This window comes from Grammomys surdaster, unplaced genomic scaffold (assembly GCF_004785775.1).
Source record: "Grammomys surdaster isolate TR1022 unplaced genomic scaffold, NIH_TR_1.0 126391, whole genome shotgun sequence".
NCBI classification, from domain to species: Eukaryota; Metazoa; Chordata; class Mammalia; order Rodentia; family Muridae; genus Grammomys; species Grammomys surdaster.
In genome coordinates, this window is record NW_021621185.1 from 12,363,009 (window position 1) to 12,390,331 (window position 27,323).

General features: G+C 40.1%; 1 protein-coding gene across 1 annotated transcript in view; it reads left to right on the top strand.

The window, feature by feature from the left end:
* The first annotated feature begins 2,097 nt into the window (after positions 1–2,097).
* The window catches only part of Hapln1 (hyaluronan and proteoglycan link protein 1), a 61,249-nt gene continuing 36,023 nt past the window's right edge, over positions 2,098–27,323 (top strand). The window contains exon 1 of the mRNA XM_028760187.1: positions 2,098–2,371. The gene's annotated coding sequence lies outside the window, so the exon portion shown is untranslated. The remainder of the gene's footprint in view (positions 2,372–27,323) is intronic.

Below are 27,323 nucleotides of genomic sequence, written 5' to 3' on the forward strand. Positions count from 1 at the left end.
GAGAGAGAGAGAGAGAGAGAGAGAGAGAGAGAGAGAGAGAGAGAGAGCATCCTGAACCATTCTATCTGATTTACTTCCCAAGCAACTACTTGAAATTCCGTTTTAAATCTGAAGGAGCAAGAGTAGTCTTTAAACTGTCTTTATACAATTTCATGGCCACTCACCACCAGCCTTACCTGCATGGTGTTTTAATATAAAAATTGTACTATATTTACTTTTAAATCTAATTCTTTTATGCTTTTTAAAATACCTACTACCCTGAACATTTTCAAGAAATTGCACATAGAGTCTGTTAGCCAAAGAGCAGAGTTATGCTTTATTTTTATTGGCAGTTAATGTGGGACCTTAAATACCAGCTGTCTTAGGAACCACCAAATGATTGACATCAAACTGCAAAACTTGTAGCCTCTTCCCTGGTTGGAGAAACAGAATAAAACGAAGGCAAGCACTTTGTCCAGATTTGGGGATGGAAGGAAGAAGGTATGTGGTTGCCTGTTGAATAACGGCTTCCCTTTAAAGTATTTTATGTCAAATTTAACTGTCTTTACAAAATAAAAATAAAATAGAGAAATAAATAAATAAAATCTATCCCACATACACCTAAATACCCCAAAACGGGGTAGGGGTGACGGAGAGGGTACTCCTGGAGGCAAGAACTCTGAGACCAAGAAAAAAGGCGGGACAGATATTCCACCGCTAGCAAGGTTACCCCACCGCTGCTGCCACCACCTCATTCCCTGCCTTCCCTGCCTTCCCTGCCTCCCTGTGGAGTCGTGGAGGAAGCCGCGACCACAGCGCGCCTCTTAAGCTTTATCTCTAAGACAGTAGCGCCGCTCTCCGCCAGCCAAAGGACTCAGATCTTCAGCCTCTGCCACCAGTCACCTACCCGACCGGAGTCCCCAGTCACCCTTCTTCCAGCCTGCCTCACTAGCCTTATCTGCTGAGAGTCTGGGGCACCAGTCTCTCTGTCCCTGGTCCCTACACCAGCCCCGCCCCTCCGCTCCCAAGCTGTGATCCCCAAAGTGACCAGCCGCCTTCTCTCTGGCGATTCCCCCGGCTACCTACAGTGGACTGCCGAGTGCCTGGGATGCTGCCCAGGCCCGCGCCCACCGCACTACGCAAGCTCTCAGGCGGTGACTGTCTCCTCCTCCCCCCCTGTGGGCCCCTAGAGCTCGTTTGCTTGTCCTCAGCCCAGATGCCAGATCTGTTCCCTCCTCCAGCCCCCTTCAGCAGCCGTTTGCTTCCTGCAATGTGTTACTTTCTTTCTTTCTTTTCCGCCTTTCCTAGGCCCAATCAAAGGTGGCTCTGTTATTGAAATGCGAAGCCGTTTCCTCTCCAAACCCCTTGACTACTCAAGGCAGGAATCAATGGACCTATATACTCTGCCTCCCGTTATAAATAAATGTCTGTTTGTTCAGGAGGCGTTTTCCCGTGTGTTCCAGCATCTTCCCCAGTAGTTATTTTAAGTGTGTGTGTGTGTGTGTGTGTGTGTGTGTGTGTGTGTGCATGTGAGCGCGCGCCCTAGTCCTGTGACATCTGGTTCTAATCCTGAGTGTGGATCTATAACCCAACCCCACCCACCCAGACTCCCCCTTGCATTCCTCGCTCTATAAATAAACTCAGGTTCTTAGGCACTATCATCTAAGGACACAATAGCAGTTGTGCGTTAAAAAACATTTAATCCAACATTGATACTGAGTCCAGCAGCCAACAATTTGGGCAGAACAAGCAATTTGGGTAAAAGTTTGGTGCTTTGTTTATCCTACCTGTCTGTAGGGGAAAGACCTCTTCCATGCTTGGATACTAAAACTACAAGGTGACAAATTGTGTAGGGGAGTCAGTAGAGACTACAATTCATCCCACAGTTCCCTCACAGCATCTCCTGTGGCTATACCCCTGAGTAGACAGAGAAGAGGAGGTATGGTGTGGGTGGGGGCTTGTGGTTGGGCCTGCTGCTTTTCCTGAAGTCCAGAGAAGAATCCTCCGGATCTGAGCAGAGGGAGTCATCTAAGAGACTGCTGTTTTACAAGGTCTGGGCACAGAGCTGCCCCTCCCTTCCCCCCTGAAGTTTGCATGGAGTGCAGTTAGGTTGTAATTAGAGGATCTGGGAGGAGAAGTCTCCTGGTGACGCTTTGCTTTTCTTCTGCTCTTGGTGAGAAGTGCCTCCTTCATCCTCGGATCAGGACCTCTGCCATCCAGCACCACAAAGAGACATTCTGCACACAGGCGCTCGAACACACACACCCATACCCACACCCACACCGCACTCGCCCGGAGACAAACTTAAGGTCAGGAGAAGCATTAGCTTCACTTCATCTCCAACTCTCCGCTAAGAGGGACTCGAAGCTTCTGAACTGGAATTCAGGACAAGGTAAAACTTCTATCATTTCTTTTTGGTGGGGTTTGCCCCTCTTTCAGATATATCTCAGTGTCTTATATATTTCAGAACTTTGCACATATGATGTATGTACATGGTAAACAAATTTTATTATTTTCTTCAGTATTTAACATAGCACCTCCACTTTTTAAACTTTATTGTCAGGTAAAATATCATTGCAATAAACAGGTTCAGTCTAGACTTGAAGAAAGAATTAACTAAAGTTTTCCTAGCTTTTGCAACTGCTGCTATTAATCTGAGAGGCACATGGTTCCAAGTGGTGGCTTTTCCATCTGTATTTCAACAAGCAGTTTTATAGCAGCCGAGATGAGAGAAGGGTATTTTAGAGTGGAGGATGAATTGTGGAATGAGACTGTCCACCCCAGAGTTATGACTTCTGTCTTAGGGAATATATAGGTTTATGTGAAAAAGAAAGTTACTTCAGTCATAGCTAATACCTGTTAGATTAACAGCCCTTGAAACGTCATAGTGTGCCTAGGTCTTTCTGGGTAATTTTAAAATCAAGAACGGATAATTATGATGCATATTTTTTTTTGCAGAGAATGATGTCAATGGACAATATCAGTGTCCTAAAAAATATTTCAAGTTGTAGCTGTTAAGAACACTTTTTAAAACGTTGCCTAAAGGAGTTACTTGCATTTTGAAGCTACTCATTAATGAAAACAAACCTAAACTCCGAGGGTTAGATTAAATTGTTCTCTTCTGTTGAATATGCCTGTTGTGTCCAAGTAATACAGTCTGTTCATTTGAAAGTAAGTTGTTTTATTTTCATTTATCACTGGAAAAGTACACAAAGTAGCCAGTACATTTGGGGAGTTTGAGGGTGGAAAATGTTCCCGTAAGTGGTCCAGTGTGATGTCATGAAATCAAACATCCTGGCTGGCTGCTCACAACCTAATAGTTATTAAGAAATAAAGTCTGTGAATTAATCTCCCAGTAAATGTAATATTTATTCATTCCAAATGTAGTTTCTGGTAACCATTTCTATTTGATTATTTCAGTACGCTAAGTGTTGAGTAATTTATACACATTTTAATACTATAAAGTAGAAAGAACTATTATCTAATGAAAATATATCATCAGAGATCTGTTTATTTATCTATTTGAATGAGAATATTTTCATTATATTGAATAAAACAGAATGTTTGTCAAAGGACTCTTGACTAGTACGATTATATGTATATATGATATATGTTCATATATGATATGTAATATCATATATGAATATATATGAAAAGCCTCAGCTAAGTGATGAAATTATTTTAGTTCCTTTTTACTTTTAGTGGCTTCTTTAGTAAACCGTAAATTGCTTAGAAATAGAAAAAAATAAATAATAAGTAAATTTTCTGAAGGCTAATTGAAGGATCAGAAACAAGCCAACAATCTTAAAAGGCCAGTGGTCCATGGAAGGAACCCACCCAGAGACCAGTATTCCAAACAGGAGAGCCCAGTGGGCCCTGGTTTTCTGTGAGAGGGGGAACATGGTGTTCTTATGAAGTGAGCCATTTACTTCCAACAAGGCTCTGTCTCTGAGAGGAATGACTGACACTAATTTAGAAGTGCTGAAGAAACCTTCACAGAGAAGAATCGATCCATTATGTCCCTAGCGGTTTCAGTTCATTTTCCTTCCTTTGGGAGCAAGAAACACATCCAGTATAAATACATCCAGAGTATACAGAAAAATACCTTATGGTGGATAGTTTTCAGAACAGTCCTCTCTTTCAGCGTTTTGGGTGTGGAGTACTGGTATTTCCTTAAAAAGACATTGGACTGTCTTCATCTTCATAAAGATGAACACAGATCATATTCAGGAGATGATTCCCTTCAAAAAATACCAGTTTTCATTTCCTTTTATCCCAGACGAACATTTTTCCAGATTACAGTTTGAAGATTAATGGTATCCCACCAATTAAAATTCCAGTAGCAGCCAAGGGCAAATTTGGAAACATTTTTTTTTACATCATAGTCTTCTGTTGCTTCCAATTAATTTCTCAACTACCTGCAGTCATTACTACTAACCACATCACTTAGCCTATGTCATTTAAATTTACTTACCCTGTCATTCAAAAAGTAACAAAATGTTTGGGGAAGAAAAGAGGCAAAAAACAGAATATGACTATGCTGGAGATTTTAATCAATATTGTCTGAGCAAGATTAGAGGAAACAGCTGATTAAACAAATATTAGATGTAGCGTGGGTATGTTGGTATAAATTAATAACACAGCTCTTCATCTACTGTATGAATGGGCGGGACTGAAATTTAGGGTGAAGCATGGTCCCTTATCGCCACCTAGTGGATGTATATAGAAGGCTCTCTTAACAGCCTCTAAAAATTCACTGGTTTGGGTGTCAATTCCATTTGTTTGGTTGATACATTTTACCCTTAACTGAATGACAGATTGTGGAGTGGATGCTAAGAATAAAAATCAAAACAAGTGAAATTTTTATGAAGATTACAAGTCAAGACCTCTCTGAACAGTTTATTGAATTCCCAGGGGCTGCATTTGCTTATTAACTGTCAGCTTTTTGTCTTATAGAGAAGATAGTTTAATTACACAACTCACATCTAATGTAAAGAGATATCATCATATAGTTCAAGGAAAGGTAGAAAGAACACTGTCCTAAATTAGTTTCTCAAATAGAAACACATTTTTGTATATTTAGTTGTTACTAAGTCTGTCTGGTTAGGGAATTGCTAGTTTAAAGGATTAAGAGAGACACCACAGTGTTTTACTGCATAATCTTTATGTTTTTGAATAGATGGACAAGGGTAGCCAATGTAGCTTTTAGGTATAAGGTATATTTTATGATATTAATTACTATAGAGGACAAGTTTATCCATCCTTATTGGTCACATGAAATTTTAAAACAGAGACTTTGCTTTTGTGAAGTTCACATGACAGAAAAACCTTCCTTGACAAGTGTATTTGTATGCAGAAACAATGTTTTACAGAGAAAGTAGGCTATCATTGGAAGTTCATTCTGTATACTCCTAATTCGAAACATCTTTTCCCTAAGAGATATATGAATCACTACTCCCACAGATTCTGTGCAAGATATACAACCTAATGGTGGATGGAAATTAATAAAGATGAGTTGTAAAGTCCAATTGAAAAGTTTCGTGCCTCATTAGAAAAATCTGATGACTGTGTCACCTGCTAAGCCGCTAAGATGCATAGTCAGGCCTGCCATCATGAAACAAGAACCCTCCTGTTTAGGAGTTATGGCTTTGGGTTTCCTGTTTTTCCTTGTTTGGTCCTGGGACCCACACAGTGACAAAACCACCCACTCACCAAGTCCTCCTTCATGAATGTCATCAAACTGGAACTAAGTTGAACAGAGGTGAATAGAGAATCAGGGCCCTCACTCATGTAAAGAAGAGAGATGTGTTACCCTTGCCAGCAATGAGTCTTTATCCATAAGACAAAAATAATGTCAATACTGTATCTGGCCACCATATCCTTTATTTACTCAGTGTGAGAGTCAGGTGCCCTGAGTGTAGAAGAAGTTCCATCAGGGATTACAAAGCTGTTACAGTTCTGAAGTCTACGGGTGCCTTCAGGATGCTGGGCAGACAATCCTATGAGGGAATTTGGAGCAACTCTGATGTGGTATGATGTGGCTGGTTTGTGTGTTCAGAATTCTGGGTGATGCCTTAACTCACTCAAGGGGATTGGGAAGGTGAGTTGTAGAATTAAGATTCTTACCTACGTTTCCCAAAGAAAGCCAAGGTTTTCCATTTTGTTTTTGTTTGTTTTGGGAGGTTTTTTGAATGCCAAATGACACCGAACCTCTTTTAAGATCTGTTCGTTTGTTTGCTTGATTGTTTGCTTGCTTGCTTTTGTCTCTCTATGACACTGGAAATTAATCTCTGGCTTTTACTCATGCTAGGCAAGCACATCGCTAGACCAGGAGGCTCTTTATAAAATAAAACAAAAGCCCATAGGATAAAAATAAATCAGAAAAAGGTTTGACTCTGATCCATCAGGGTAACAAAATCATCCCTTCTACCTGCTAGTTCTAGAATCCTGAAGCAAATTCAATGTTTTTTTGGTTGGTTGTTAAATTCTGAGTCCTGGAAACACCAACTGAATTAAATCATTTCTACAATCTTGTAAGTGCTCTTAGATCTCAGTCTTCATGCTATACACATGACCCTTTCTTGTTCTTGCTTTGAGGATCACCTCTTTCAAGCATCCATCTTTCCAGTCAGAAAAATGTCACTGAGCCCTAGCTATATCAGGCATTGTAGCAATGGTATACACTGTAATTCTTCCCCACACTTTACATTAGGAAAAATCCATTATAAAATAATCAGAATGTGAAAATTGATGATACTGGGCTTAAAGCATTACAGAATCCTGAAGTATATTTTGAGTAATAGAAACAAGCCAAAAGATCTAGATACCTTCTGGCGAAGAACCAGTTTTGAAGCTGTATCTTTAAAAGTCATTTCCATTTCAACTAGCTGGGCTGTGGTGCTCTGTAGTGTAGACAAAGTTAGGTCTAAGAAGATAGCCATGACACCCCGAACCCCAGAAGGCCTAGAGTTCTGACAATAAGTTGTTCAGACTAACAGGAAATGCAAACTTGCATCTGTGTACCTGCGCTGTTCTCTAGTTTATCCCTAAAATTCAGACTGCAAGGAAGAGTTAGTACTTACGGTTTGCACCAGGCAAGTCTCATGCTAGGTGCTATACAGTAATTAGTGCAAGGCATTCTCAGATTAGTAGAGAAGGCAGGTGACACATGTCATGAATCACAACTCAGATCTGCCAAAGAAGTGGGATTTGCCTTTCCCCATCTCCTATGTCTCCTTTCTTTGCAAGCATCCAAACTTTCCAACCCCTGGTAGACAGTTGAGATAAACACTTTCCCACTCCCAGGGGATCAGTTGCTTTATCTAGTTTATTGACTTCTTCACTACATCTAAGAATGAATGAGTTCTCTTCACGCTTCTGCTTCTACATTTCAAGCCCTTTATCTCTTAAAGTAAATGTTTTGTTTTAAGTAAAGGAATTTAAAGCATCTGGAGGCATCTCCTGCTTGCCCCAAAGGGGGTAATTTCAGAGTCTTCAATCTCGGAGTTGACACTGTATGCTCCTTGTAAGAGCTCCCTCCAGGCCTGTTTGTAAGACCTCAAAGAACTCTGGCTCCTGTTGACCACTGGATCCTTTGAGCTAAGCCAGATCAGCTCCCCTTTCTACCTCTTCCAGGGATCCCTGATCACTCTGTCATTACCATTATGTCCCTTGTCCTTCACTGCAGAGCTTTGAGTGTGACCCTGAGTGACTGAGCACTCAAAGATATTTGTGCTCTACTGTTTGGGCCTCCAATGACAGCCTAAAGATCCAATTGTAGGGAGAAGAGAGAGTAGTATACATAGCATATTCAAGGTTTAGAATATAAAGTCCACAGAGTCAGGAAGCTAGAAGAAAATAGGTAGAGGTACACACAGGAGAAGCAGCCATCATGTTGAAAATTTAAGTCACAGCCAACATCGTTCAGATCTGCAAGGTTTTAGGATTAGGTACAATTCGTTTATAAAATGTGTCATACTGATACTGAGTGAAGTCTTTTTGTGTGTGAAATACATACTGTGATTAAATAAATAAATATCACAGTAAAAAAAAATCTGCCTTCCCTGTACAAAATTAGGCTTGATTAACACAAGACATAATAATGGTTATATTTTATTATGTGTTTGAATTAACTTAAGTACTTTTTGAAAAGTTTATGTGTATGAATTTTGCCTGCATGCAGGTCTGCATATTTATGCAGTGCCTGCCAAAGCCAGAAGATGGCGTCGCGATGGCACTTCTCCACTTGAGGTTACAGACTTGTTTGTTTGTTTGTTTGTTTGTTTAACTTGTTAGAGCATGCCACTGTAGTTTGATGTTCCCTCTAAGACCCTGTTCTGAACCAGGACGCTAAGGAGAGCCTGCCATCTGCTCTCTAAGGCCGATGGTCCTGATTTGGGGACCTGGCATCTTCCTCTTTCTTTCTAGAACTTAGAGTAGCAAACCTGCTGACCTAGCTGGGCGATACAGTATCTGACACTGAGTAGTCCCACTGGAGGACTCAACACTGGCAGTACCTACCCTTCAGTATCTAACCCCCTCTTGATCCTAACTGGTCCCTGGCTCTTTGTATTCATAGGTCTTCTTTTCCATCACTGACAAATTCTTAAAATCTTCTCAGATTCAAATAATTATTATAGCAGTAAATTCAATTTTTAAATAAATTTTAAAATAAGTTTAAACTTCAATAACTCTCTAAATACCTAAATTGAAAAATAAAACGGGAGTGGGGTGGGGTGTGGGAATAGAAGGCTGGTGGCAGAGCACTTTCCTCACAGGTGAGAGTCCCTGGGTTAGATATAACACCATCATCAAAAAAAGGGGGAGGGGGAAGAAAAAAGAATACAGAAGAAAGCAAACAACTGAAAACACGCTGGAAGTAAGGAATCAGTTCAGCGGCCTTTGCCTTAGAAGGTGCAGGAGAGGATGCAGTATAGGGTGCAGGAGAGGATGCAGGAGAGGGTGCAGGAGAGAATGCAGGAGAGGGTGCAGGAGAGTGAGCATTACAGGGTGCAGTGGAGGATGCACTAGAGGGCGCACTGACTGAGTTAGGAAAAGAATTCTAGGAGTGATTCAAGAGTAATGACTATCAGAGGAGGGACGCTGGTGCTAAGACAATAAAATATTCTTGGTGAAAATGTGAGTGTAATTTATGAACTACCTCTGCGGGTAAGCAAACTGAATCAACGTGTACGTCATGGGCGGATGTCGGGCTGGAAATGGAGATTTTGAAACTTTAACATTAAATTGTTAATTTGAAAACATAATTTAAAAGAATGGAGAGCACATTCAGGGTACAAGGGAAAGCTAAACCCCAGGGGGAAACTGGCAGAGAGCATCTAGCTGTGCAGACTGCTTCATACTTGTTTGGATTCTGAGGTTTGAACCCATGGCCTCAAAAATGCGAGGGAAGCCTACCACTGCTGATTCACAACCTGGATGCATCCTTTCAGCCTTCGCTTTTATCTTATCCACTGTAAATGTTCCTAAAGCTGGGCAATTGCTGGCATTCCTTCTAGGCTCCTCCCGACAGTTACCTAGCAACAGCCTGGTAGGCCTGGCTTGCTATAAAAGGGACTGTTTGGCCTCTCTGACTCTGTCTGACTCTGCCCCTTCTCTACCCATCCCCTTTCTCCCTCTCTCCTCTTTTCCCTCCCCTCTCCACATATTCCTGGCCAGCCTCTCTCCTCTTCTGTCTCTGAATCTCTCTCTCTCTCTCTCTCTCTCTCTCTCTCTCTCTCTCTCACACACACACACACACACACACAAACACTGTCCTTCTCTGTCCTCTCTCTTTCTCTTCCTCTACTCCCTTCTTAACTCTCCTTCCCTTGTCCCCAAATAAACTCTATTCTAGAGTACTATATACTTTATATACTGTATACTATACTATATACTATATACTATATACTATATACTATATACTATATACTATATACTATATACTATATACTATATACTGTACTAGAAGGTTGAAACATAAGGGGAGGGATGCCTCAGCATGGGCTGCCTGATGTGCCCCCTTCCACCACAGCAGATCCTTGATTTTATAAAAACACACCAGTAATAGCAGCATTTCATCAATCCCCACATCTCGAAGTCATCAACCCTCTGCACAGACAAGATGCCAGGCATGTTTGCTGAATTAAATGAAATTAAAGTGGCATTTCCAAGCCTTGATGTTCTAATGACAGATTGTCATAATGATAAGTCTGAGTGAGACCTCAGAATGCCTGCATTGTAGCTATTCGTTCAATGTCGTCCAATACTTAGTTAACTTTAAATATATGGTGTTGCATTCTGTTGTTTAAAAATCAGCAGTCCATGTGTGGCGCAGATGGTAATCACCAGAGTATTTGATTAACCATTCCCACAATGTTTACCTTGACATATGAATGAATTGCCCACACGATGGAGTGTAGGACACAGACACTCAGCAATCCATTCACTAGTTCCTAGATTCTCAAGACTTCTAAATTTTAAGTCAAATTTAGAGTCCATAGTGCTTAATTTCTCTTGTCTTCTCAACAAGTTGTATTTCTTTCCAGTTATTTACCCAAATGAATTACCAAATAAACTACAATGAATAATTGAACAATTTTAACATAAGCATGTCCAAAAATTGTATGGCACATACTTCTTATATTAAACAAAAAATATCTTGTGCATCTGAAATTCAAATTTAACTGAATGTTCTGGGTTTTTTTTTCCTGACTAAAGCTGTCATCCCTACCTTCATTGGGAGTAGCTAGAAGTTATCACACATAAATCCTTTCATGATGCTTCTGAACGCTTTCTAAAGTTACTGAATGTGTTTGTGTTTCATGTGTGTGTGTGTGTGTGTGTGTGTCTATTTCTGTGAATAAAAGCATTGAATATGCTAAGCTAATGCTTAGATAACCAGCTCTCCATAACTAAACTGTTTTTGCTAATGAGAATATTGTATTGAAAATAAATAAACAGGCATGGTAGCCTATGCTTATTACCCCCTGGTCTTAGGATAGCTGGTGTAGGAAGATAGTGAGTTCAAGGTAACCCTGGACTACATAACAACACACTTTCTCAAACAAACAAATACTTGATCCAAATAAAATTGTCAAATTCTAACATATTATGACATAATTTTATAGAAAAGATTTAACTATGCTGTCATGAGCCTTGAGTGTGTATTAATTCGTGCTCACATTTCCAGTTTTTTCAAGTCAGAAATAATTATATGACAGAATGACCATAGGAAGATGATACAGTCATAAAATTATATGAGGTACAAGAAGTAGAAACCCAAATGTTCTAACAGCACAGATCTGGAAAAGCAGGTCTCCCTTGTTGACTTTTTTGCTGTTTTGCTGCCACCTTGTGGTTCTTGTAGGGATTTCCCAGTACAACAAATGGTTAATAACTTGGTTGATCAATACTGTCTCATCTGCGACTAATAAGTTTTATTTTTTCCCCAAATGCATGAACTACAGAACCAAGAAAGTTCCAAGACCATAGCTCAAATACTTTCTGACTTTGTCTTTTTAAGATAATCCTTTTATCATTTTTAAGATAATCACTAAGTTAAAAATCATTCAGTTCTGCATGAATTTATAGAGAATGGATGAATTTCCTTGTATTTTCTTTAATCTTCGGGCTAGTTGACTTTTGACATGGATTTGCATAGTTTCGTGCACTTAATAACTTCAGAATTGATCTCCTTACTTCATTTTTTAACCAGCCCTCATTCATATCCTAAATCAAGATAACACCTTTGAAACAAAAAGAAATGTAAACAAAAAAATATACCAGAAGGTATTGTACTTATATATAAGTTTAAAATGATCATAGTTTCAACCACTTAGGCGAGAAAATTCAGACTTCTCAACTACTGGTTCATAGGGTGACTGAAGCCAGCACTCAGACTTCGCCAGCCCTCAGCGCATTCCCTCCCGCACCGTCCTTCCTTCTGCATTGTTAGTCTTGTTCACCAGCACCCTTTGCATCCTTGGCCTATTGCCTGCAAAGGGATCCGCCAGACAAATTATTCTCACCACAGTTTGTCCATCCACCTCCTTAAAACTATGCCAATAAAATGGTAACTCATCCTGAAGTAGTTTAAGCTATGCAGCTTCATGGAATCGGGATGATTCCTGATGATGCTGTGAAACAGACCGATCGGATTTCTTTACAAATTCTTTTCCAAAAAAAGTGGATATCTTTTTCCTTAAGCTCAAAGTGCAGATGCCCAATTCTCCATTTGACTCATGCTGAAAATGGTATCCACGTAAAGGAAGACCTCCCACACCTTCATATCAAAACGAGCCCTTGGACTCTACCCCTATATGTTTCCATCAATTATAATAACAAATTTTTGAAGATCTGTTTGATCTTAAGTGGATAAGAAGTTGTTTCCTGAGCAGTGCAATTTATTTCTTCTAGTCTTCTCAGAGAACTTTCTGTTGATTTGACTTCCTTCCCTTGTATCTTCAATGTTTCAGACTTCGATCATCCCTTTTTATTAGAATTTAATCATGCTTGAATTTTTGTTTGAAAATACAAAAAAAAGGGGGATGGGGAATCTCTCTTCCTTCCACTGTCATTCTATTGACAGAAAGGCCACTGGAAACCAGATGACAAGAGAATCTTGGAAATGCTGACACTCCCCACAGCCCCGACCACCAAGGCCCCCGTCATTTCTGCGGCATCAACTAATGAAATTCCTTTCCTTCAGAACCAACGTTTTCGGCTTTTCCTGTTGCTGTAACAAAAATATTAGAAGCTTGCAGATCAAGGCTCGTGCCCGGGGGTCCCGGGCAGTGGCACAGGCGCGGAGCAGGCAGGGTGGGGGGCGTCCGAGAACTGCGGCTCTCAGCACTCTCTGTTGATGGTTCAGTCTCGCCCACACACTTGGGCAGCCCACACGCTGCTGGTGACCACAGGGTCCCGAGAACAAGGATGCCAGGCACGTGGGACACGACGTGTGCCAGGGGCCCCACGAAGGCGGTAAATGGGCCACTGTTGTCAGGAGAAAGCGTCCCCGGGCCCGCTAGAGCACAGAGAGCACAAGAGCAGGCGGAAAAGGCTTCTCTTCCCACCCCCAACCCCCCACCCCCGCCCTGCCACTCGGATTTTCCACTTACACAATGAGTCCAGGATTTCAAGAGACACATGGAGATTTATTGACATGGCGATGAGTCTAAAAGATGGCGTGCTCTCCCAAAAAATGACAGAAGGGGTTTGCTTATATTGGAAGCGGGAGAGGGACAGGGCTTTTAGGTAATAGGTAAATCTTGAGGCAGAGACCTCATGGAGGCTGTTTGTTTGGTCTCTGGATTCTGGGCGCATGGCTGAATATCCCAGGATTTCCACAGCCCCACAGAAGCTTGACCTTGGAAAGAAAGAAAACATATTAATTCACAGGTCTCAGGATGCAAGACGGCAGTACTGATTTCTGTCCAGATCTGCTAAGGACCTCCCAGTGGATGGAATGGGAGAGCCAAGAGTATATGGAAAAAGAGACAATTTGGTGAGACTTCAAGAAGCCAGAGAGGGAGTCAGCAGAAAAGCTTGCTATTTTATGCAACAATTGAGTCTCATAAAAATTTAATTCCACAAGACCACTATTATTCTCTCCTAAGTGTGACACCCACTTGACTTAATTATTTATAGACTATCTGTTTTCTAATGGCCTCTACTCAGACAGTTTGCCCTCACTCTTTACAGTCTTCGTGTACATCCATTGATTCCATAAATCACACCTCTTTCACCCATTGGTTGACAACCCTCAGGTGTTAAAATCTTCTCAGATTTTTCTGTTGGAGAATCTAACTGTCTTTGCTAACAAAACTCATACATCTCTAACTCATCAAGTCCAATGGAACTCTTTCATTCTTCCTGAATCTGACATCCTCACTCTAGCCCCGTTAGTAAAAAGTGCCATTTTACCTCCACTCGGTTGCTAAGCTTGAGAATCACCCTGTTGGTTCTGTCCCTTAACCATCTCCCAGTGTGCACACTTCTTCTGTCTCCACCAGCATAAATTTCACCCTGCAACTCACATCCTTCTGGTTAAATTTCTGCAAACCTTATCCATTGGGTTCAGTGTCTCCATTCTTGGTTCTAATTCATTCTTTCATGTCACAGTAAGAGAAATCTTTATAAAATGTAAATATGATAGTTTCACACTTAAATCTCAACAGCATCTTTCTACTGTAAAGAAAATTGGGAACAAATAACTTATTACAGTTTGAAAGTTCTCAGTGACCTGGCTGTTGGTTTTTTTCCAAGCCTCATCTATAATCACACACCCTCCTAAGGGGCATGATTAAATGATCAAAAGTCAAGCTACCAAAATAGAATATAGAAATAGACCCATAGAAAATCTAAATATTACAGTTATTAGATAAGGGCTTTATGTGATATGTTTAATAAAATAAGTATCACAATACAAGATTAAAAAAAACATAAATAAGATGACTTGAAAAGTCTAAAGCTGTAAAATGAGTAACAACTAAAGTTACAAATTCAGTCCATAATTTTATACATATTAAGGCAATGATAAGAAAACTGGAAAAATAAGTCTGAACAAACATAGCTAGAATTACTTATGTGAGGGAATTCATGAAAGACACAACAAACTGTAGGAGGGATTAAAACACGAGGCATGTAGACATTGGCTTCTCAAAAGAAAAACATGGTAGATGGAGCAGAAACATTTTTAAAGAAATAATAATGATTTCCCAAATGTCAGAGACTGTAGAACTACAAAATCTAAACAAGATGATCATCACGCATTGAGAAATCAGCTCTTGGGCATGGAAGGACGTCATTAAGTTCTCGCCATAGTGAAAAGACTCCAGACACAATGAGTAGCACAAACTATCACTTAGAAAAGGAACTTTTCTTTCCACCTTGATAAGGCCACGAGCCAGCGCATTGATGTGACCTTATCCCAGTCTGACTTTCCTGCCCAGCCTGCTTTCTCTCAAAGCAGTCTTCAAGGCGGAGGAGTGTCTAGGAGCCTTGTCTGAGGAAGGTCCTGGGTGGAGACATATGTGGTGGCAGCCCTCTTCTGTCTGCTTCCAGCTGCTAGGTGGCCCTAACCATAGCCAGGAAAAATTCTAAATGCATCTTCAGACTCTCACATCCGTTTTAAAAGTGCAATCTGAAGATATTCTAAGTTAAAAAAAATAGAAAATAAACAATCATTGAGAAGTTTATTCTCCTTAAGATTTTATTTATTAGTACTATTTGTATGCACATGGATGTGTCTGTGGTGTGTATGTGTGTGTGCGTGCGTGCATGCGTGCGTGCGTGTGTGCGTGTGTGTGTGTGTGCAGGCACCACAGTATTCGTGTGCAGTTCAGACAAATTTGGTGGACTGTCTTCTCTCTTTCCACCTTTTCCAGAGTTCCAGGCTATCACTAACCAGGCTTGCCCAGAAACTCTTTACCTGATGAGCCATCCCCTTGGGCAGTTTATTTTTGTATAGGATATCTGACAGTGGTCTCTTTAAGTCACTGACAGATAAACATTGGGAGCTCAGGCACTCTATCTTCTGATTTGTTGATGCAAACTTTCCCACTGAGCCTGAAACTAATGGCCATGGCTAGTCCTACAGGCCCATAGCTCCAGAGACACACCTACCAAGCTCACACCCCCACCCAGTGCTGGGATTGCAGGCATGTGCTCACATGCCACGGAGCTCTGGGGAACCTTTTTTTTTATAAATCAAATCATAATTTTTACTTATTCATGCAGGGGTTATAAACACAAAAAGGCAGGATGTGGGGAAGGGGATGACACCGGATCGTGGGTGTTCAGGGGGAGTACAGATATCTTTCAGAACAGGGTATCTGTCGGGCACCACCCGGGTGCTGGTCACGGGCTCGAGCACAACAAGAGTGGGTGGGGACGTCCCGGGGCATGCTGTTCAGTCGAGCTGGACAGAGCAGACCACAGAGAGAAAGGCTTCTCATTCCCCTGCCCTGCGAGCTGGCACAGCATTGGGGGATACAGGACAGGAGCCGGCTAGCTAGAGTCCCTCCCTTGCCCCACGCGGACAGGGGCACGAGGGAGTCTTGACTTACACGAATCCAGAATTCACGAGACATGTGGAGATTTAAGATACGTTGATTTATTAACAGATGGCAGGTTTGGGTGGTGTGGAGCTTTCCCGAAACATGTCAGAAGGTGTTTGTTTATATATTGGAAGTGGGCGGGGCTTCAGGTAACACGTAAATTTTGAGGCAGAGACCTGTTAGTCTCGTGACTTAGGGCTTTATGCTAGGTCTCGGTTTGGGGGGCGTGGCCGAACACCCAGGATTTTACAGTCCCACAGGTATCGGCTGGGTGAAGGTTCAGGGAAGAGGTCACTATGACTCTGCCTATGATTCACTTGTCCTTATCTAAGTTGGTATTATCTGCCAAGGCTACCTATTTACAAGGTCTATGACTACTCAGGCTGGTAAATTTCCACAAAAGCTGCCTGGTTACAATAGCTTATAGCCATCTGTTTCAATGTTTTCCACAGAGACCCAAGACTTGATGTTAGTATACGTGTATGACAGGCCAATTGCTGATTTTAGGCCTATGGCTGATTTTAGGCCTTCAGTGTGTAAGTAGGGCTGCCCCTGACATCTCTTCCCTTCTCTAAGTATAGAAGGGCTGTGGCGATTCTAATCTTGGGAAGGCGGGGATAGAGGCCTGACCTCCAGTAATTGAAGGGGACTTTGTAGTGGCTCTAGTCCTCTGGGGAACCTTTTAAGTCCATTCATTGACACTGGAGTTTTGTTTTTCTTTTTCTTTTGTTTTTGTTTTTTTTTAATTTGTATTCTTTAAATCCTCCAAACTGTGGATATTCTAAGTATTGTAGGCTCCTTAAAGCTAGCAGGTCCAGGCGTGAGGAGAGAGAAGTCCCAGTACCACAGGATCTCTCTGGAACTGATGGTGAATGTTGGTGGCCCAAATAAACACACCCAGAGGAGTCTTGTCAAAGCAGGAACTCCACTTTAATGTAACAACTTCTCGTTTATATAAACTTGGAGCATAGGGAGGAGGGGTTTTGAAGGGGTGAGATGACTTAGGGGATAGGGAAGGGTGACAGAAGGTATGGGGTGACTGACAGGGCCAATGGCAAAGCTCTACATCAGCAACAGCTGAGCAGAGGCAGGGCTAAACAGGTCCTGTTGAGTCATTCCAGTACAGAAGTGACTAAGACAGGTCTTAGCCAGACTCAGGTTTGTCCTCAAGGCCTAAACCAGGGTTAAAATGGGGCCCAACAGAGTGCACCCAGCAGATGGGAAGGACATGCACCGCATTGGACAAAACACCCTCTCAGGGAAGAGAGTTGAGTGGAACGAGTGAACAGAGTGAGCTGCATGGGGGTGGCAGAGCACCTTGACTGGTCTGTGGAGACCTCACAGGCCACAAATGGTCACGTGTGGATTGGCTGGGCGGTCACACCTTCCAGGCACCGCTGGCCTGGATGGGGAAGAGATACGAGGAGCCCAACAAAGTGTATCCTTTTTATTTATCTTAAACACAGTTCTGTGATCCATCAATATACTTTGTATGATTTGAATTCTTTTACATTACTTTTGTTTTACGGCCTAGAACATATTGAAAAGATCATGTATTTTATCAATGTTTTCTAGAATGCTTTGTACAAGTTAATTATGGAAAGTGACTTGCAGTGCTCACATTTTCTGCATATTCACTAGATTTTCTCTGTGTACTCAATTATTTATTGATAAGGAAACATCTTAAACCCTGCTTACAGTTTCCCAGCTCTGACTTTCTGTGTCTTGAACTTCCTTATAAGTAAATTACCCACTTTCATAGGTTTTCTTCTGAAATGTTCTGTTTGATTTCAATGTAACCCCTCTAGCTTCCTGAAAACTGTTGTTAATGTGATATATACTTTCTAACTATTTACCGTTACTTATTTGTGTTTTTAAATATTACATGGACATATTTCTTAGCCTTTTCTTCAAATTCAATGTGACAGTCTCTGAACTTTTACTGGCACTTTTGTTCAACTAACGTTTAATTAATGTATGCATTAATAGGGCTGGATGTGAATCCTCTATGCTGCTATTCTTTATGTACCTTCGTGTTCTTTCCTCATTTACCCAGATAGCTCCGGTCTTCCTTCAGAATAACCTTAGCACCATTTAAATGTTATATCCCTTTTGATGTATTATTTTTATATTATTATTCCATATTGTGACATTTGGACTTACAGCATACAACTCACAGTTAGTTGGCTTCCAGACAATATAATGCTTCTTATGTGAACTATATGAATCTTAAAATGAGAAGGGTTTGCTTGACCTGGTTGCATGCATCATCATAAGATTTAGTTTTAAATGTGTTATAAACACTGCCATGCCTTGATAATTTGTGGGCATACATCAATCATTATTTTAAAGATTTGCATAAGATGATAAAAGACTTCACCATGTAGTTACCGTACTCAGTTTCCTCACAGCTTCCATCAGTCCAGGTTACATTAGGTCTATTTCCCTTAGACAATGACCATGTCATAACACCTATTGAAGTGTCAGCCATTGAATGGTTGACTTGCATCCCTGACACTGTCTTAATGTGGTCTTCATTTTGAATGGGTTGTTTATGTGCCTGCCAAAGAATTCCAGATTGGCAATTATTTTCTTTTACTGGCTTAAGAAAAACAAACTCTCCACTTTCATCTTCCTTGTTTCAGGCAAGAAATCTGCCTTCATCTCTGCTCCTTTATAAAATTATGTCATCTTTATCGTTTTCTGCATATTTTCTCTTCAGAGTTTTTTTTTCTTTTTAAAGTTTCAATTAATTTGTCCTGTGTTTAAATTTTTACAGTATTTTGGATTTCCTAGGCTCCTTGAATATATGTGTTTATATTTTTCCTCAATGACGATTGTTTTTATGCATGTTTTATTTTTCATCCAGAAATCTTCTTGCCTCTCCTAGCCCTTCTCCTTTGAAATAATAGTTACAGATTCATCCAACCACTTGGTGTCTCAGAGCAGAGTTCTCCATTTCCCTTGTCTTGTGTACTTCAGTTTCAGTGTCTTAGGTCATTTCGGATGTAAGGTTCCACTTCATTAATCTTTTATCCTGACTTGTTTAACCTGCGATTAATCTCAGGAAAAATTTCATCTCAGAAAATGTAATTCTCATATTTAAATATTTTATCGAGGTCCTTTGTAAATGTCTATCCTGTGATCTTTATATCATGTTTAATACTTTCTCTACTGTCTACATTTGTGAAATAGACATAATATGACTTTAATGATCTTATCTACTACTCATGTGTCATTTCTGAAACAGGCTTTTGATTTGCCGCTGATAATTTTGACACTTTTCCTAATTATTCACTTACAAACATTCTACCCATTGTCATAAATTGTGAATCTTACCTTGTTTAGTTATGGATCTTTATTCATGCAAAAATTACTGGTAATATTCAAAGATGTAGTTAAGTTGGATCTCGTGGTTTTTTTCAGTTCATGGTAGGTAGCATCAAAGCTACATTTAACCGTAGTATTACTGCTGCTCTGCTCTTTCTAATATATATATATATATATATATACTGTAGCTGTCTTCAGACACACCAGAAGAGGGCATTGGATCCCATTACAGATGGTTGTGAGCCACCATGTGGTTGCTGGGAGTTGAACTCAGGACCTCTGGAAGAGCAGTCAGTGCTCTTAACTTCTGAGCCATCTCTCCAGCCCTGCCCTGCTCTTAAAGAGAGCACTTCAAACACTAAACTGAGTTTGTGGCTGCTGAAAGCAAGTACTGAGCAGCCAAGGTATCCAGGAAATGGAGTAAGTGGCTCATATAGAGCCCTGTTCAGTCCCCATCAGAGCATCCTAGGGTGACCTCTGTAAACACATTCCTTCCCTCTGGGTACCAACCACTCTTCTACTCCGTCAATCTCTACTGCTGCTCTATAGTCCATAGATCCCCAGATTCCTGCATCATCCACTACACTCTAATCTGTCCAGTTCTGAGCTGGTTTCCCTTCCTCCTCTGTATGGTAACTCTCTTTGGGCAGCCACATGGATTAACATAGGCTTTGCCTCCCTTGTTACGTGTCAGTTAGAATGTAGTTTTTCTTTTTTTACTTTTTCTTTTTTGGATACTCAATTTCTGAAGAGCCACTGTTTTTGTTTTTTTGCTTTAAAAACAAAAATAAAAACAAAACAAAAGAAAAAACTCTTTCCTTTTCTTAGAAGATGTTTTGAGCAGTAGGATAAGTCTTAACAGTCTTGATCAGAAGCAGAGCATACATAATACATTTTCATAGTTCTATTTTTCTTTATTTGTACAATTCAATTTCTCTGAATTGTATATGTATGTAACACAATTGTGATAATTAAAACACATTGTATTTTAATAATATAGTCTTGACAGTATTTGAAGAATATGCTTCATAATTAATAGTGTTGTATATTTAAGAATATCTCATAAATTCTTTCATAAATAGTTTCCAACCTCATTACCAACACCCCAATTAGAGCATTGTTTTCTATAAAAAAATAAGTAACTGGAGATAGACAGTATCATAAGTCAGGATGAAAAATGACCTTTTGTGAAGAGTATAATATCACTTTCTACATAGAAAAACTTGTATTAATAAACCTTAAAATGTTACAATAAAACATATGAGCCCAGAATTAAAAGGCTGTAAATGTAAATTACATGGTTTTCTACTGACTCTACTGCCCAATGTGTTCCTCAATCATTTTTAAAACAGACTTTTACTTGCTTTTGACAGATGTTTATCCCATGGAAACAGCTGATGAGAATTCCACTGCTTGCATATTCCACTTTGAATAACATTGACTCTTCCTAATCTAGAAATGCACCCCACTACAAAAGTCCTGCTTCCACACCTGTGGATCCAGCCTCTATGATCTCTGTGGGTGGCACATTTTTCTTCCTTTGGAGTTTTCAAAGCTTTGATTATGAAACAAAACTTCTGAAAAATGTATCTAGAGATTCTAGATGGCTTTTTCCCCCTTAGGGCAGCATATGGACAAAACAAAGAAAAGAGCAGAATACTTTGAGAATTTAAAACTATGCTTGCTTGACATTCAATGGAAAGTGGTATGAAATTGTGCTGAACCCAGGAATATGTCCCACTAGGCTTTCCTTCCTAAGGAAGCCGAAGTTGCCTCCCCAGTGAGTTGCATTTCTGGGTGGTCTTTGAAAAAACTCTCTTTGAAGACAGCAGTCATCTAACGTCTAACGGTGCTGTAAATCCAGATAACACTTGTGTTTTCAGTCTTAAAGACGCTAAGAGTGAGTATCAGTTCATCACTTTCATTTGTGTAGAATTTCTTACCTTAATTTCTAAAGATTGATTTTTATTCATAGGTATGAGCATAGGACATAGCAGGACAGGGAGTTGTGTCCCTCGGAACTGGTGTTCCAGGAGATAGTAAGCTGCCTCTTGTGAGGACTGGAAAGGAAACTCAGGCCCTCCAGAAGAGCCACAAGCTTCCTTAACGGCTTAGTCAGCACTCTCGTTCCTACCTCTTACATTTAGGAGGGAAATCTTCAAAACTATGTATATAAAACAAATAAGAGTATAAAATTCCTTATAAAAACCTAATGGGAAAAAAATAGAAGCATCTGTATTTAGTGTTAAAACTAACTTCTTATTTAATGAGTTGTGTGTGAATCACTAGTCACCTTCACATTATGACAACAAAGTATCCAGTATTCACTTCAAGGAAAGAGTTATTTAGGTGCTGGAGAGAAGTCTTAGTGATTAGAAGCATTGGCTGCTCTTGCAGAGGACCCCAGTCCAGTTCACAGAATTCACATAGTGTCTCTCAGTCGTTCCTACCTCTATGTCCAGGGGATATGACACTCTTCTGACCCCCGGTGGCAGCACCACAAATGCAAATGCTACACAGACAGAAAAGAGAGGGGGGGAGGGAGGGAGGGAGGGAAGGAGGGAGGGAGGGGCAAAACATCCATACACGTCAAATACAAATTAAAAATAGTTATAAACTTGAACTATGTCTATTTTTCACAAAATTCCCAATCTTTATAAGACATAAGGGTTTTTTACATTAAGTTACAAACTAAGTGTTCTTATGTGTCCTGAGGCTTAAGAATTTTAGTACAATACTCCTAATAAATAATTTTATTTATAAAATTATTTTATAAACATTTCTATATATAATTAACATAATTTACAAACAATTAAAAAATTTAAAGTTTAAAATTTGAAACTTACTTACCTGATCCTCCAGGACTTCCAGTCTAAAACTGGGAACAGCATGACTCCTGACCTTCAGTGAGAGCACAGATAGAAATGACATGGAGCCAGCAGTAAATCTCACATTCATATCATAAACCAAAAGCCAGGGACAGGATGAAATAGAACTGTAGTTCCACAATCCCCTTTGAAAGCAAGCACCAAGTGCCTTTCACTGGCAGCTGGTGAGATGGTCCAGCAGACAAAGGCACTTACCACCTACCCTGAGATCCTGAGTTCAATCTGTAGATCCTCAAAACAGAAAGACACTAATCAGTCCTGCAAGGTTTCCTCTCACCATGACACACGCACACACCACACCACACACACATACAAATATACAACACACACATTCACAACACACACACTAACATACTCCAGATACACACATATATTGTACACAAATACATATCACATACCTCACTACACACACATACACACACACCACATACCACATACACCTGCATATACCACACGTACACCATACACACACAAATACACTACATATAAACACACAGAGACCACACATACATTCCACAGGTATATACAGAACCATACACATATATACATAACCATATTCACACCACACATATACACACACACCACACACATACACACACACCACAAACACACACACACCAGACATATACACATATGTACTACACACACACACACACACACAAACACTCATTAAATAAACTAATACCAAGCTGGGTGTGATGGCATATTCCTTGAATCCTAGCATTCAGGAGGCATAGACAGGTAGATTCTTGAGTTTGAGTCCAGCCTGGTCTATAGAGTTTCAGGACTGCCAGGTCTACACAGAGAAACCTTGTCTTGAAAAACAATACAAAACAACAATAATAATAATGACAAAATAATAATAATAATAATAATAATAATAGAGTAGTAGTAACTATTTAAGCCTCCCATATTTCCCAAGGGTCCACAGCATCACCTCATACCCCAGCCTAAGGATAGAAGCTTAGCACATGAGTCTTTGGGAGACACTGTAGAAAAAAACCAATTGAATCTTCTAAGATGTTTCTGTTCATGTGCTAATCAGTGCACACACTCACTACTTTCGATATTAATCTCACTGTAGGGCTAGCAATAAAAGCATTCTCCAGCATTAGAGAGAAGACTTAATGTGTACATGAGGTCATAGCTTTAATCTCCATACATAAAATAGTACACATAGTAAATTCATATCTGGTGATTAAATTAAAATTTCTGTCTCTTTTGAGAAGGGTTGCTACTATTCAACTTGTCATTTTTAAGTGTGAAATCACAAGCTACTTTCTTGATATTACAAATTCATTACAATTTACCCACAACAAAATATTAAGGCATTAACATTTGGTTATATAGAGTCTCCATTTCTTTCTTTTAAATCCTATATTTCTCTTATTTTTTTTATTTGGCAATAAAACGTATATTTCAATTCAAACAGGATTTATTGCCCTGAAAAATGTATACATAGCCAAGTTTCCATGTCAGGGAAATACTGGACACGTTGGCAATGTTATTACTCTTCATTAGTCACATGACTATAGTCGTGATTTTAATTACCACATGGCTCTGTGGGGAAGGGGGGTATTTGTGTGTTGGTGTGTGAGTATGTGTTCATCTGTGAAGGGGTGTGTGTTTGCTTGTGGGTGTGACTGGGTGTGTATATGTGCCTGCTCCTGTGTACAAGTATGTATGTGTCTGAGTGTGTGTGTGTGTGTATGTACACTCAAATTTGTACATAAGCATGTGTGTTTGTATGTGAGTATTGTGGGTGTGTTCAGTGTGTGCACACAATGCACACATCCCACCTTCAAGACGCTTACACTGTCTACATTCCACCGTAGTCAAATGTACTTAACCCTCCTGCCATCACGCCACTCTTCAAATAATGCCCCAGAGATGAAGACCTAAGAATTGGAATTGGTTCGCTGATGGAATGTACTGACTTACATAAAGTACACTAGGAACTGATGTAGACCCTGCAAATCCTCTGACAAGCCCATTCTAAACTTGTCTGGGGCTGTGCTAACACAATGACTGATTTATAAATGGATGTGTGAACACCAAACACTGAATCTAAGTTCCCCAGGTGCTGCCCAGCTTCCTCGGTGCAAGCCAAACTGGGTGTTGGTTGGCAAATGAATATTGCATCATCTTCAGCTTGGTGTTCTTTCTTTGTTGCTTTATTAGAGGAGATATTTGAAGATGAAAATGAAGATAGTAGGAGGCTCTTCCTTTTGCCCTAAATTGCCCTTCCTGCATTTGGTTTAAGCATCATAAGCGCCTAGCCCTATGTGAATGCCTCATATTTAAAAAGCTTTTCTCAAACACCCATTCTAAAACAAAAAGACGGGGGGGAAAGTACTCCAAGCTACATTTGGCATACTCTAGCCCAAAAAATTATCCAGAATTGTGGATTCCCACAAAGGAGATCTACATCCACATACTCTTCACATGCATTTAATTGCTGGAAAGATTTTGACTGGGCAATTATGTTCGCATTTTGAAGCAACTTCATTTTCCCTTAAGAATGAGGCCTTCTTAAAGTGGGGATAGTGCCAGTGGGCTTTGCCAGATCCATTGAGGGTATTGAAAACCTCAGCTTGGGATGACAAGTAAGTAGTGAATGGCAGGCTTTGCCCTGCTGTGGAGAACGCAGGATATCTAAAGCCAGAAAGGAAGCAGCCATAGTGAATGCTGCAGTCTGTGGTCGCTGCAGGACTCGTGGAGCAAAATAGCCCTTCCGTTGTCTAATGTACCCATTATGACCATAAGTCTACATCAAGGCCATATGGAGAAGTCAAAGATGAGCTGAAGACTAAAGCCCAAGAAATATGCTTATAATGGGAACACTTAGGAAGGAGCCTGCATTTGACCAGCCTGTTTGCAGATTCTGTAAGTGCAGATGGTTCATAGCTAAAATGTCTCAGGTACCAATGTATTTCTAAAAACAAATGGAATGAAATTTTTCAGAAAGAAAGCTAGGGACAGACATAAAATCAAGTTACTTCATCCTTTTGCTCCATTTTGTGACATGAGATTTCTTGTTCAGCCTACCTCTGTAAGAAACCAAAGACACAACCTTTTGCTCTTCCAGAACAGCAATAAGTAAGGACATTTTCAAGTATTTCTAACACCAAAGAACAAGATATGAACCAACCTATCATCTTTATGCTTTGTTACTTTTTTTATAACAGAGATTGATAGATGAAATAGATCAGCAGCATAATTGGAACTACTCTGACTAAGATACTTCCTTTCTTAGGGCCAAGGTGGACACAGATTCAGAGCTTTATGACACCTAGAATCTTCTGAGATTTAACAAGGTCCTTCCTCTTATGGATTGGATTTCGTAATGGTAAAAGATATTTTGGGACTTAGATTCCATTTTATGTACTTGATCCCACATGATGTTGAATAAGTGACTTGACTACGATGCCAGGCAATAGCTCTTTCTTCTCCTTTTCCATCCTGCTGAATAGAAATTGGTGCTCTTGCTGAGAGAGCTATTTTTAAAAAGACCTTAATACAGTGTCACTAGGAAATGCAAATTGTGGTCAAGAGGTTCCTGAGGGCCATGATATTCTCTATGAGCTGGGTGGCAGGTGCACACTAAGGCTATCTACTGCATCTGGAGAGAATATTTGGCATTTCATACAGTTTTTCAAAAAATAGATTTTGATAAACAAGCGTGGAAGCCGAGGGGCAGATGGGAAACTGTTTTCCTCCTGTTTGTTTCCTTTCCATCTGAATGGTTGATCACAATTCAGAGTTTTAAGCTCATTTCCTTGAGGAAACATTTCCTTGAGGAATGTTTTACATTCCTGTTACCCTGTCACTCAGAGTGCCAACTTTACCTATGAGTTTATTCCTTGGAGATTTTTTTCTTTAAACAACTGGAATTTGGAGAATGAAACGCTTCCCTTGAAACTCAGGAATGCAAATAAAGACACCATTCCAGATGTGAATTTTATCCCGTCTTGACCTGACTGAAACTGAAATTCGTTTTTGTTTTGTTTTCTCCCACTTTGATCCTCAGCTGCGCTACTGCATGCTCCCATCTTCTGATCTAGTGAAGATACTTTTACAGAGCTTTCCTAAACTCAGTGGTTTTCTATCACCAAAACAGCAGTCTAGGTGAGTGTAGACCAGGGAACAGGCTTATGTCCGTGTTTGTATTGAACCTGAAATAATATAATTTTAGTCTGTCCTGACACAAGAAGGAGATAGCTTCTTGACCTCTATATTAGCTCATTGGTAGAATTATCTGTTTGTAAGCCAACGACATTAAAAATCCTTCTTATTGCATGGTTTCCATTATTGTTTTTAACTGAAATAAGAATTAAAATATGCAGATCTCACTGTGTGTGTCTCCGGTGAACTAAGAGAACAGGGTCCTTTCCTGGCAGAAGAAGTCTGCCCAACTTCAGAACGCTTCAGTAGAGGTGACCATGTTTGACAGGAGGATCTTATTACCTCATCTACTCTTTCTTCACTTGGAATAGCTGATTCTTTGCTTTATATATCATAACATTTTCTTTTAAAGTCAGAGAAGAAATGAATAGATAAAAAACATCAAATTGATAAAAGGGCACACGTTTTTTTAAGTGAACTTTCAGCTTAAGGATAGGAATTATGAGGTAGAGGATGGGAAGGAATGAGGCTGAAGATGGAAGGAATGAGGCTGAGAATAGGAGTTGGGGCTGAGGATGGGAAGAGAAGCCATAGGTAACATTCTTTCAAGTCTTGTCATTTCCTTTCCCTTTCTTCTTCCCGCCTCACTCCTACCTTTTTGGCTTCATTTTTCAACTCTGATTTTGTTTTAGCTCAGTCTTTAATGGTGGTAGGACTATTCCATATACACTTCACTTTACAAGAGTAGAAAAATGAAAAGGAATGATCATATTGGGCTTTTCAGTATTAAACACTGTACTTCTTCTCATGAGAGTGAGACTATTGTCAACCTGACCAGCTAGAAATTGGCAAAGGATGGAATAGCAGAGAGAAAGTGTAGGAGACCATAGCAACAGAGAGAGAGAGAGAGAGAGAGAGAGAGAGAGAGAGAGAGAGAGAGAGA